This window comes from Hordeum vulgare, chromosome 2H (genome assembly GCF_904849725.1).
Source record: "Hordeum vulgare subsp. vulgare chromosome 2H, MorexV3_pseudomolecules_assembly, whole genome shotgun sequence".
NCBI lineage: Eukaryota > Viridiplantae > Streptophyta > Magnoliopsida > Poales > Poaceae > Hordeum > Hordeum vulgare.
In genome coordinates this window covers 328,226,878-328,240,617 of record NC_058519.1, presented here as the reverse complement: position 1 = coordinate 328,240,617, position 13,740 = coordinate 328,226,878, and positions in this window count along the sequence as shown.

Below are 13,740 nucleotides of genomic sequence, written 5' to 3'. Positions count from 1 at the left end.
GGGGTGATAGGGCCACATAGATCACCATGGAGCAGCTCGAGTGCATCACTTGCACGATAGGTAGACTGAGCAGGAATGGCCTGCGGTGTTGTTTTCCAACCAAGCACCCGTCACATACTCGATCAACATGGTCGATAACTGGCATCCCAGATACCATCTCCATCTTTGACATCTTCTTCAAGGCGTAGAAGTTAACGTGTCCAAATCTAGCATGCCATAACCACGAATCATCATCACTCTTGGCGAGCCAACACTCTTGGCGAGATTGATCAAGGTTGAGGATATAGAGCCTATTCCGTGTGCGATTAACACGAGCTAGCACATTTCGGAGGTTGTCGAAGATCGTCATCACTCCGCTCTCTATATTCACCTTGCATCCATTCTTGTCAAGCTTCCCAATAGAGATGATGTTGTTGCGCAGCCGTGGGATGTAGTACACTCCGGTGAGTATGCGATGTTCGCCTGTGAGACCCTCAAAGAGGACAGATCCTTGCCCGCAAATCTCCACAGCTGAACCATCACCGAACTTGACCGAGCCTTCAACATCGTATTCTAGCTCAAGGAATTTCTCCTTGCACCCCGTCATGTGGTTACTGGCACCTATGTCGAGATACCACGACACGTTCTGATCACCGGATAACTTTGGTGTCACTTTTTCCTCATGAAGTAGCACCTTCCGGCTTGGTTTCACAACCACCGTTTCAGCGAGATCACAAAATTCGGCCATCAGAAGACCTGGACCTTCGTCTTCCTGCTTTGCCAAATTTGCCTTGATCTCCCGCTTGTTAGGCTTTGGACAATCCTTCGCAAAGTGACCCATCTTATTGCAGTTATAGCACTTGAACTCGGACAAGTCCAAGTTCCGTGGTTTCTGCTCTTTAGATTGGCCCGCCTTACCACGACCTTGTGGTTTGCCTTTTCCTTTGCCTTTTCCATTTTGTCCATCGCCCTTCGTGTTGCTTGAGCCTTCGCCACCGTCACGCCTTCCTTTGCTACTTGGGGCCTCCCAATCTGCGCGCGAGTACATGAGTTGGTCACTACCTCCTCCTTTGCCTTTTCGACAGCCACGAGCATTCTCTTCCCACGTCCGCAGGCGTCCGATCGCCTCCGTTATGGTCATGTCGTCGATGTCGTAAAGCTGCTCGAGCGTGCCGATGATGTACGTGAATTTATCAGTCACTGAACTGAAAAACTTCTCCACGATCTCGGTCTCCTCGAGCTTTGAACCAAGCGCACGGATCTCTCCCACCAGAGTAGTAAGACGCATGGCATAGTCGTTCACCGATTCAGTTTCCTCCATCTGCAACTTGTGAAATTGGCGCTTCAGCACTTGTGCCCTTGCCTTGGTGACGCGATCTTCTCCGATCCTCATCTCCTTGAGTGCGTTCCACGCCTCTCTTGCCGTCTCGAACTCCGCCAATGTCATCAGCACGGAATCCGGCACAGACTGGGCTATGGCGGCCATGGCACCTTCGTCAGACTCGTCATCGACGTCGTCGTCCGTGATTTCCTGCCACACTCGAAGGGTTCGGAGAATAATCTTCATCTTCACCGCCCACATGCCGTAGTTGGCGTCGGTGAGCATCGGGTACTGGATGGGGATGTTGCGATGCGCCTGGACGTTGGCGCCGCTCGTTCCTCCACCACTGGTTGCTGACTTGACGCCCTTCTTCACCTTGTCGCCGTTCTTGTTCGCCTTGGCACCGCCGCTGCCGGACTTGACCGACTCAGCGTCGCTGTCCGTCATCGTAGATCGTAGATCGTCAAGGCTCTAGATACCAATTGTTGGCTTTTGAACGTGCGTATGCAGCTGTACAGGCGTGCCTACGCGATTCTTGCTTTGGCCGGCTACTTGACGGAACTTGCGTAACTAGCGACACGAATAAAACTGATCGATGGATTTGATGGCTAAAGGCCCGTGTCGAGCCTTTGCTTTGTATTGCTTTTCGTTTTTCTGGTATTACAATCAACACCCCTAGGGTGTCTTTTATACACGTCCACAAGGGATTATGGAAATAGACTAGGACTAGGAATCCTAATACTACTAGGACTCGGTTTGGCTTTCTTTCCTAATCCTACATGAGCAACATGATTAACATCTACACAAGGCGCGTGCCGTCGTGCCCGTCTTTGCGTAGCGCGTATCCCTTGACCTGGTGCTGCTCCTCGCAAACAGCATCATCCTTGCTGCTAAATCAAAATGGGCAGCGATCCATACACACCCGAGGAGAAGACTGAGGCGTTACTACTATGGACCAGTCAAAATGAGGGAAAAAGTTCATTTTGTAGATCTTTCCTATGATCTACTGTCTATGGTTCTGTTAAAGTTATTATTGCATTAGTACATGGTCATTGAAGAATTGGTGATCAAGTTTGGGTCTCACGGCGGCATTTATGAGAGCAATCTATTAGCAGCAGCAGGCCGGGTCGCTCAACGTGAGCCTACCACAAAAAAGTTGTTGTTTGGATACTATCTTATCCCACAAATACACCAAAAGAGACACATCAAGAGGACCATGATCATTAAGGAACACCAGCGTCTGCATATGGATCATCAATATTTCATTCAATAAAAATATCAGGTGCTATCTGTCTAATTTATTTTTATTACGACATTTTAATTTCTATGTGAAATATTACTTTGGCCTATAATTTTTTACGCAGGACAATTATTCATTACAAAGTGGAGTCATATTACGAGTACGAAGTTCGTGTCAATCAACGACATGGACGACTCGCTGATTCTCACGTCTCCCTGACCAAGACGGTTCACAAATGACGCAGCCAACTCTCATGCCCGCGCAACCAAGATGGCTTAAACCACCACGGCCGATTCTCGAGTCTGTACCCAATCGCCACACAACTCTCGCGTTCAACTCAACATGTAGGTGCAGTGCTCGCCTGTACGAGGCGCCCAACATACGGACGCTAGTCGCCGCCCCTCATGGTCTGGTTTATATCAACTCACCGGTGCAGTGCTCGCCCATACAAGCTGCCCAACAGATGGACGCAAGTCGTCGCCCCGAGGGTCCCATCAACATCAACCGGCCGGTGCAGTGCTTGCCTATGCGAGCTGCCCGATGGACGCGCACGACGCCGCCCCTGCAATCCAGTCTAAATCAACATATTGGTGCGGTGCTCACCTATACGAGTCGCCCAACAGACGCATGCGAGCCGCCTCTACGGCCCATCTCCACCAACAACATTGGAGCAAAGCATATCAAAAGTAACATGAGAGTTTGGCACGGAAACATCCCTCGTGAAGCTACAATTTGAGCCGGCCTTTATTGAACCGGCAATTCAAAGCAAGCACCAAAGTAAAAAAGAAAAGTGGTCCTGGAGGAACCACGAGAGCCGGACCACCCAAGAATTAAGCACGGGCCATCATCAACTGGCAAATCTTATGCCGGTTTATGCCACAATCAAGTATGGAGAATCTCAAGTCGCCTCCTTGAGTTGACTTAAGATTCGAGGGCTACATGGACATGGCTCGACAGACTCAACTGGGTTGAATAATTCAAGAACCCCGGGTCGTTACACAAAAATTAAGCCGGTCTTGGGGGATGCTGCCTCATTGACGAGAAGATTTAAAAATCCCCCAAGAAGACAAGTCGCCATGATGCGACCGCCCAAACATGGGTGCCCGACCTTATTGGCACATGATTCATAATCCGTTCAAGCATGGACGCTATCAGTATCAAAGAGGATAAGTTGCCACGATGCACGTGTTAAAACATGGTACTGGTAAGCCAATGAGGACCAAAGTTGACACATTGCACGGTTCAAACATGGGCGCCTTATATGATTTTGAGGATTAAGTCGGCTTACTTGGGGGCTACTAGTTCCCAAGTCGTTTTAAAGTAAGAGCATGAACGCTTCTGTAATCCTATGTCCGACTTTTCCCTAATCATAGGTCACTTGGGGGCTTCTACTCACTGAGTTCAGCCTGAATACCCTCTTGGCTAGCGAAAAATTAACGCATTACAATGGTTATACTAGACTGTATGTTTGGCGACTCGCCCTATGGTTCCATGTACTCTTGGTGAGTCAATCCCGTTTTGGACCCTGAACTTGCCTTGGTTAAAACAGGAAGGGTGCTTGCGGGAGCCGGCATACGGAAAATAGACAAACCATGGATTCACTGAACCTGCTTTACGAAAGCCTGACTTGTGCCTGATCCGCCAGTATAAACAAGAAACGTTGTTGCAAAATCCTCTTTAGGGTAGCACTAGAGCCTTGCAAGCTCGTCCTACCCTGACGTGACTCACTGAGCCGGCTTAACCTTTTTGGGTACCACTAGAGCCTTGAGAGCTCGTCTTACCCGTCGTGACTCACTGAGCCGGCCGCCATGACTCACTGAGTCGGCTTATTTAAAATAACTTGATGTCATACTATGGTGTTGCGAGCATTATTCTATCATATACATGCATCATATTGCATTGCATCACATATCATACATACATATCATGCGTGTCTTCAAACCGAGTCAAAGAATAAATTTTTGCAGGAGCTAATAAATCTTTGATAGCCAATATGGCTGGATTTTCATCATGGTTTATCATAACCAGTGTTCAATGATTGGTTTTTTAAAGTCAGCTTGGAAGAATTGGCTATTTTCAAAGAGCCGCCCTATCACATATAATGTCGGGTCATCTAATTGACCGGCTCTTGGATTTCTTCAACCTGCACTCTGTAGTAAACTACAACACTTATGGATTTCTCAACCATATATTTGTTGGTTTACATTGCGACCATGGCCAATGATTTCTTTCATCACAAAGGCATCATGAGAGTGGATATGATTCTACCATGGAAGGAATAGTCCCAAGTCGCTGCAGGCACACAATCAGGAAGTTGGGGGCTAAATTATTCAAATCAAGATTACATCAAAGTACGAAAGTCCCATGTTGCTGCAAGCATGCACCATGACACTTGGTGGCTAATGCAATCCGCTTTTCAAATCATCACATCATCAACAAACCCGGTTAATTCAAGGAGATAAGCCGGCCCTGGGGGCTACATGTCGCTCTTTATTCAAATATGGATTCAAGGAAGAACCGACTCATCGTTTTTGTAATGACCCGACCCTTGGGGGCTGCACATTGCTGCTCAAGGTTACATCATCAGATTTAGAAAGTCCCTGCTCATTATTGCATAATGACCCAGGCCATGGGGGCAACATTATATGATGTTTTATTTTCAAAGGAGAAGAACGTGGAAGTCCCGAGTCACCGCAAGTAATGGACCCGACACTTGGGGGCTACACTATAGAGATCAAAATTTCTAAAGTCCTAGGTTGCTGCATGCGAGAGAACCCGACACTTGGGGGCTACAACACTTAGTTGTTTACACAGATCATGAGGTCCAAATTGAAGACCTGACCCATCACACACTGATGAGCTGGCCCTTGGGGGCTACACCAGCTGAAGCTTTATAAGTATAAGATGATTACAAGTCCCAGGCTGATGCAGGCAAGACAACCCGACACTTAGGGGCTACATGGTCAAAGATATTATTGGAAATATCTAAGTCATCATGTACTGCTAAAACTTTGAGCTTGGGGGCTACAGGTAATATGGATATATCAAAAAATTTAAAGACCATTTTCAAAGATGACAATTGTTGGGGCATTTTCAAAGATGACAAGAGAAGCCAATTTGGGCATTGCCAACAATCATGACCCATCATTATCAATCATAACCCGGCAAAGCAAGAGAAGTCGGTTCAACATTATGTGGATTTCTTACTCCCCAAATTTACATCAAGCCAAAGCATTGGAGGCCGACTCAATGGCATATATATCTTATTGCAAAGGACACGCACTTACGATTTCATTAAAGACGGCTCAAAGAAACCCGGATTTTTCAAGGAGCCACTTCAAAAAATCAAGCCAACTTGTGGAGCAAGCTGGCTCCTTCACATATTTATTATTCTTATTTCAGGAGCTTACCTTGAATAAATTCAAGCTAACTTGGCGGCTAATGTCAGGGATATACCCCGCGGTACAACTCGGCTTGAGGTATGACCCGGCTGGGACTTGGCGACTCACCAGCGACTCAACAGTGACCCAGCGGGCAACTCATATTTGACCCCGCAGGAGACTCATACAAACAAAAAAGGCCCAAGGCCGGCGTACACCCTGGAATAAGGCGACTCATAGAGAGGCCAGGAGTGCCGACTCACAAGAGAAGGCCCAAGAAGAGGAATGACTCCCATAAGAAGGAAACAAGAACCAGATTAGGATTCAAGAGAGACTAGTCCTATTCTTTCTCCTAGTAGGACTCTACATGTAAACCTACCCCTTCCACCTATATAAGGAGTGGTAAGGCGCCACAAGTTGAACAGATTCATAAGTTCAAGTCATTATAGATAGACAGATTAGACACCCACGAGATTAGAGGTGGCGAGTATGCACCCTTGTAATCGAGATCATCATCTTCATCAATGAAACACAAGCATGACGTAGGCTTTTACCTCCATTGGAGGGGCCAAACCAGGGTAAACTCGCATCTCTCGATTCCGACCAACCCCTCTCAAGCTGCCACATGGTTGCGATGGCCTCATACCTAAGTCCTTGCACACTGACATATGCCGTGACAAAACTATGACAGGCGGCCTTGCTGGATTTGTTTTACCTTTCTCAAATGCCATGTGCGAGGTATTCTGAGGATACTTTGGGCTATCTCTAGGTTGAGGTTTTCCACCAGGAATCCGAGGAGATCACATGTTTTCCATGATCGAGATTTCCGATGTAGCTTGTGGTAGTTTGTGATGGACTAGTTGGAGTACCCATGCAGGGTTAAATCTTTTTGAGAGCCGTGCCCGCGGTTATGTGGCAACTTGGAAACTTTGTTTAAAATACGGTTCTAGATAACTTGAAGTAAATTTAATTAAAATATGCCAAATGTGTGTGTAACCATGATTGTCTTTTCCCGTGAGTTCTGCATTCGGAAGACGACGCGGTGGGGTTATGTTTGACATAAGTTGGTGTTCGGGATCACTTCGTGATCATGTTTAGGTCACGTTTGTTATTGTGGATCGACCCCCTTTTTATTCTGGTACTTGTAAGTTAGCCATGCAAATAAATGCTTAGTTGCTTGCTGCAGCCTCACCACTTAACCATACCTCACCCATTAAGCTTCGCTAGTATTGATACCTTTGGAAATGAAATTGGTGAGTCCCTGTGGCTCACAGATTACTGCAACAATAATTGTAGGTACAGGTAAAGCGATAGTTTGATGTGAGCGCAATGATTGTGCTTTTTGGAGTTTCTTCTTCTTCTTCTTCATCAATCTAGGATGGGTTTCAGGCCGGCAGCCTGGGATTGCAAGGAGGGACGTAGTTCTTTTATCGTTCGTTTTCTTCCGTAGCAGGACAATGGTCTTCTACATGGTGATTGGACATGTTGTTATATTGATGTGATCTTGATGTAGCTTGTGGAGAGTGTAAGCCAATTCCATATACTCATCTATTCTGTACATGTACTTGTAATGATATCCATTCTTGTGAAACGACGAGATGCACTCATATCCCTGTCGATGCCCTCGTGCCAAAATAAGGATAGGATAGCATGTTGGGAGTTACAAGTTGGTATAAGAGCAGTAACGACCTAGGAGCCCCCTTGGTTGATCGATCTTTGCCGAGTTAAGTCTAGTGAAAAACTACTTTGAGTCTAGTTATATATCAGAGAGTAGGATTTTTTTACTCCTCTTCTATGCTCTCGTGAGGAATCTTGACGTAAGAATTTTAATTCTACTCCTCTTCTCACTCAAAAAGTTTTAGGATCATGCGGGTATTTTGGTACCCCTACGATGTCATTGTGACCGGGATTTTGTTCCTTGTGCCTCCTGTTATCGAGAAGATGAGCTCTAGGGGATTCTTGACACATCACTATCGTTCAGTTTCCTTAGTATCTCAGGATGGAGGATGTTCGAAATTGCTTCAATACTAGTAGTGGCAAGAGGAGTCTGGCATCCCCAATACTGGTGGAGAGCAACCAGATGTACTGTCATACTTGGTATCATTGTGATTACGAGGGTCTAAGGTAGATGAGTTTCCGAGATCTCTGGTTATGTGTTGACGGATGTGATACACTGTATGGGTACTGTTATTGCTAGGAAGTGAGTGATGGATTTTACTCCTTGTATCCATGGACCCGATTGCACAAACGGAAAATTCCGGGAGTTCTTAGGTTGGAATTCTAGTAGTTACCTAGGATTATCTTCCAACAGATGCAAGATGTGAGGTTGGGGTTTGACATCTAGTTGATTTGTTTGTTCGCGATCTTTCTTACAGAGGACAGTCTCGATATATGTCATAACATATGCTCCATCAATCCTTGTAGTTCGCTACGCCTAGGGAGCATATTCGAGCGTCATTTCAATATGAAAATCCAATGTATGATAGAACCCATGCGAACCTTTCCACAAAAGTATCGAGCAAAATCTTTGTGACATATTTATTTACCGCTTGTTTCATAAGCCTCATCCTTTGTTTTGTTGGAGTATGGTAATTCGAGTTGCTTCGATGTCAAGCGGTGATTTCATATCTTTCCGAGTGGTGTTGTCATATTTCTATGGAAGTGCTAATTAATTCGTTTAATAAATCAAGTTGTCTTATCAATTGTTCTTAACCGGATTCGTAATGTCAATTCTTTTCAACCTGAGTACTGTTCTTCAAGTTAATTCAATTCTTTTCAACAATTGCAAGGTCAATCCCTCATTTCTTTCAGGAGTTCGTCTCATCTGTCCCAAGTTGTCTTTGTATTCCCAACAATTGTTGTTCTTCAAGTTAATTCAATCCTTTTCAACAATTGCAAGGTCAATCCCTCATTTCTTTCCAGAGTCGTCATTTATTTATCATCCAGTGTATTTCTTTTCATTTCTTCCTTCTACTATCTTTTCCTCCATATTCTATCCGGTGATTCATTCTGAAGATTTTGAGGAGTTTCGAGTTCATCATTCCTTTCTCTCCACGTTCTTCCACGGTGGATTCAATTCAACCTCTCGGTGTTCATCATATCGTTTTTCATTCGTTCAATGATTCCCGTGTTGGTAATTCTTGTCCAAACCTCTTTTATCTATTCATCTCTCACTATTCTATCCGAAGTGTTGAATATATCTCAAAAGTTTCTTTTTTCATTTCTTTCAATTATTTTGAGTTGTTCACCTCATCAAGTTTTAATTTATACCGGTGCAATCAATTTTCTTATCAATTGATTCAACGATGTTTTCTTTTGAGTGGGCCCAAAACCCATAGGCTTTTCCTAGGATCTTACGTGGCTCTTCTAATCTTTTTCGGAGATATCAATTCTTTCTGAAGTGTGACATAAGTATGGATTCCATTAGTGGGGGACCCCGACTTATGAATCGAGATCGCCGAATGTACGTGCTCAGTGATCCCGGACATCAATGATCACCGAACACACAGATACTGAATAATAAGAGTCTTACATCCAAGTGCCAAATTATTACATCACATGACCAAATGGTCAAGTTCACAAGGTAGGGCCTATAAGGCCAAATCACACTGATACAACTAGTAGCGGAAATCATAGGGCTAAGCGGGTGCCCATGCCATCAGCCTACACAAACAGGCATTCTGAATAGGAAGCGTCCTAGTTCGCAGGGCCGCCTCCGAAGACGTACCCATCTCCAAACTCTAGTCCTTCCTTGTTTGGTCAATAATATAACCACTGGCAAGCCAATGAGTACTTTTGAATGTACTCGCAAACAACCCGTGATATGAACAATGCAAGTGAAGGATAACAATAACATGCTTCTTGGTGGATATCTCTTGGTGGTAAATAAACATGATCAGAGATATGAATCATAAGTTAAGACTACTTTTGAAGAACAGGTTACAGATATCAATATATCTGCCACGGGCTGAACCATCCGGGTCCATCCTACATGCCAAGTCACCAAACTTGGTCATATCATTATTTTCATAATAACTCCTTTTTATCACAACTCACACACAATTGGTTTATGCGGAAACAACTGGACGTAGTTTAAGCAGCACCACCTAACTGTCCTTGACCGGGGACACGACTATTCGAATAGTTTTACACTCTGCACAGGTAGTACGCTGGACCCACGCGATCCGAGAAACTTCCATGTCATCCACGACTCGCGGTATATAACATATCCGCGGTAAGTACCCGATCAATGCCTTTCCCTTGACGATGCTAGCCAAAGAGGTCCACTCGATTGGTACCCAACCCACATGTTGTACGTCTTACGAGCACCGACTCTGGACAGTCTCAACCATGCGGGGACGACCGGTGTGCCTGGAACATGTAAAAACGGCATAGTCGCCTTACCTGGCACGACCCCATCATGAGAGTGACCACATATCACTCCCGCCACTAGTAATGTGGCTCTTTTCTAGCACCGACCAGAGTAATCAACACAGCCCCGTCCCATAAGGGGTAACATGGTCGTACATGTAAGGTTGGGACGATCGACACATCATAAATCTAATCCCATTTATGAAACCATACTCACTCAAATACCTGGGACACCACTTCACCAAAAGTGGCCACCTAACTCATCATCACCCTAGGGCATTAGTGGCACCCGATGGGGTTTTCATTAATCTTTGATTTATACCAACAACATGCTCATGCTAATGTTACTCTAACTTTACTTGTCAACATGTTATTAGCATGACCCTCATAGGTTATAGGATCAAGCTCAATGCTTGTGCTCTGGAGGAGCCATCGGTAACATCATTCAATGATTTACCGGCACTTATGATCATATGCAACCAAAGTACTTGCTATACTAACATGCAATATAACATATGCTCAGTCATGGTCAAAGGGCTGCTTGCCTTGGTCAGCTAGGTATCCGAGGTCTTCGAGGTCTTCCGCTCTGATTCCCTCGTCACACGGAATTTCTATCGTCGCCAAAAGATAAAATAAGAAATAGCTCACTCCAAAACAGATCACAAAGTCATTTTAAAAATGTTGGTTATTTCTGATAAATCTAGGTTGTTATTTAAAAAAATATTTGCCTCAGATTCCAATGAAGGAATATTTTTAAAATCAACTAAAGAGAAGCAAAACTATTCCAATTTAATCCTTTTTATTATTATAGAACAGAATACTTGCTGCAAAAATTCAACCAATGGTTCTATTAAACACTACATATTTTTAGAAGAATAACAGTGGAAAAATTATATTTTTACACTGGTTAAATATTTTTTTAAAAATATTTGAAAATCCAGGTTTTTTAAAATAAAGAAAAGGCTACAGCCCCTGGCCTGGCCTGAACTGGGAATCGGCCGGCCCAAAGGGCAGCCAGCTAGCCTGCCCAAGCGCGCGCGCTGATATGTCTCCGTCCTATCTACCTTTCCGAACTCTTTTGCCCTTGTTTTGGACTCTAATTTGCATGATTTGAATGGAACTAACACGGACTGACGCTGTTTTCAGTAGAGTTGTCATGGTGTTGTTTTTGTGCAAAAAGAAAAGTTCTCGGAACGTCTTGAAAATTTACGGAGATTTTTTCTCGAATAAAAGAAAAATTCCTTGCGCAAAGATCCACCTAAGGGGGTGTGTGAGTGGGCCACAAGCCCACACGGCGTGGCCACCCCCCTAGGCCGCGCCATGTAGGCTTGTGGGGCCCACGTGGCACCATCGCCACCAATCTCAGTCCTATATCTTCTGTTTCACCTGGAAAAAAATCAAAGAGAAGGTTTCATCGCGTTTTGCGATATGGAGGCGCCGCCACATCCTGTTCTTCATCTGGATGGCAGACCTGGAGTCTGTTTCAGGCTCCGGAGAGGGGAAAGCATCGCCATCCTCATCATCAACCTTTGTCCATCGACAATTCCATGATGCTCTTCATCGTTTGTGAGTAATCTCATCGTAGGCTTGCTGGACGGTGATAAGTTGCATGAGATCTATCATGTAATCGAGTTAGTTCTTGACGGGGATTGATCCCTCGTATCCACTATGTTCTAGATTGATGTTCCTACTACTTGGCTATGCTTAATGCTTGTCACTAGGGCCCGAGTGCCATGATTTCAGATATGAACCTATTATGTTGTCGCCAATATATGTGTGTTTTAGATCCTATATTGCAAGTTGTAGTCACCTACTATGTGTTATGACCCGGCAACCCCGTAGTGACAACAGCCGGAACCACTCCCGAAGATGACCATAGTATGAGGAATTCATGTATTCACCACGTGTTAATGCGTTGGTCCGGTTCTTTATTAATAGGAGAACCTTAATATCCCGTAGTTTCCATTAGGAACCCGCTGCCATGGGAGGGATGGACAATAGATGTCATGCATGGTCTTTTCCCTAAGCACGTATGACTACATACAGAATACATGCCTACATTAGATTGACGAACGGGAGCTAGCCACATATCTCTCCGTGTTATAGCTGTTACATGATGAATCACATCCGTAATACTCATCCATCAGCGATCCACTACCTACGAGTCTTTTACTACTGGTCCCTCTACGTTACTTTGCTTAGGCTTGTCCCTTGCTACAAGAGGGATTGGGCCACTTTGCTGCTGTCACTACTGCAGTTACTTTGCTGCTGCTGCTACTGCTGTTACTTGTTACTTTGCTGCTGCTGCTACTACTGTTCCTTGCTACTTCGTTGGCGCTAACATCCCGTCAACAAGGCCTTTTCTAGCGCCGTTGCTGGGAATTGCCAAAGCTTTTTCTGGTGTCGTTGCTATCGTACTACCTTGCTACTAATACTTTGCTTGCTCTTGGGGATATTACCTGTGGATGACCCGCCCTAGTTGGGCCGGGTCATCCATTGGGCGATTCACCCAAACATTTAGTTGGGCCTCGTTGTGGCTGAATCAAGGTCGTATAACGGTTGTGGCTCTTGGAAGGTCTCCAAGCTTCGGAAGATGGCGACTTAGAAACCACAGGGGTCACGAGTTGTAGGAAGGAAAGAATCCTTGTAAACCCTAGGGATCGACCTATATATAAAGGCGAGTCCCTTGGGACAGATGGTAGGTTAGAAATCATTGAGTGCTAGGTTTAGGCGAGTTACGCCTTCCTTGTAATAGAATCCATATCAATACACGCCAAAGCAGGACGTAGGCTATTACCTCTTCAGAGGGGCCGAACCTGGGTAAATCGCCGTGTCTCTCCCGCTTAACCCCTATGAGTCGCCACCAAGGTGCGATGGCTCCAGTACTAAGTCCTTTCACGAGGACATCTGCCGTGAAAAAACCACGACAGTTGGCGCCCACCGTGGGGCCTACGCACGGTGGAGTTGAGTTCTCAAAGGGAGCCCTACCAGGGTTTGGGAGTTACGCGACGGCGCTCATGACTCGGAGGCGCCGCGGGATAGCCTACATCGACAACCAGCGATGGGGACCTGAAGAGAATTCGATCGAATCTGGCTACAGGGTCCCCTTTGGCAAGATCAACATCTTCATCGGCATGATCGGATCATCCGTTCCGGAGCCGGACATCTCCACCGACATCGTCGAGCCGGCCAGGTACGTCCGCCCAGTCATAACATAGAATTTAACTCGCCCGGTCTTTGTGGGGTTCACGCAGGGATCGGAGGAACCAGAACACTTGGCGACTCAGGAAGTTACCCCGGTCAACTCTGACGACGAGTCATCCATGGGCAATTCAGATTCCATCCGGTCTCTCCATGGGGACGGTCTCGGAGGCTTGTCGCTGTCCATGGATCCGGAAATCCTTGATCGAACCCGCCGCCAGATCGCCATCTACATGGCTGGGGCAACT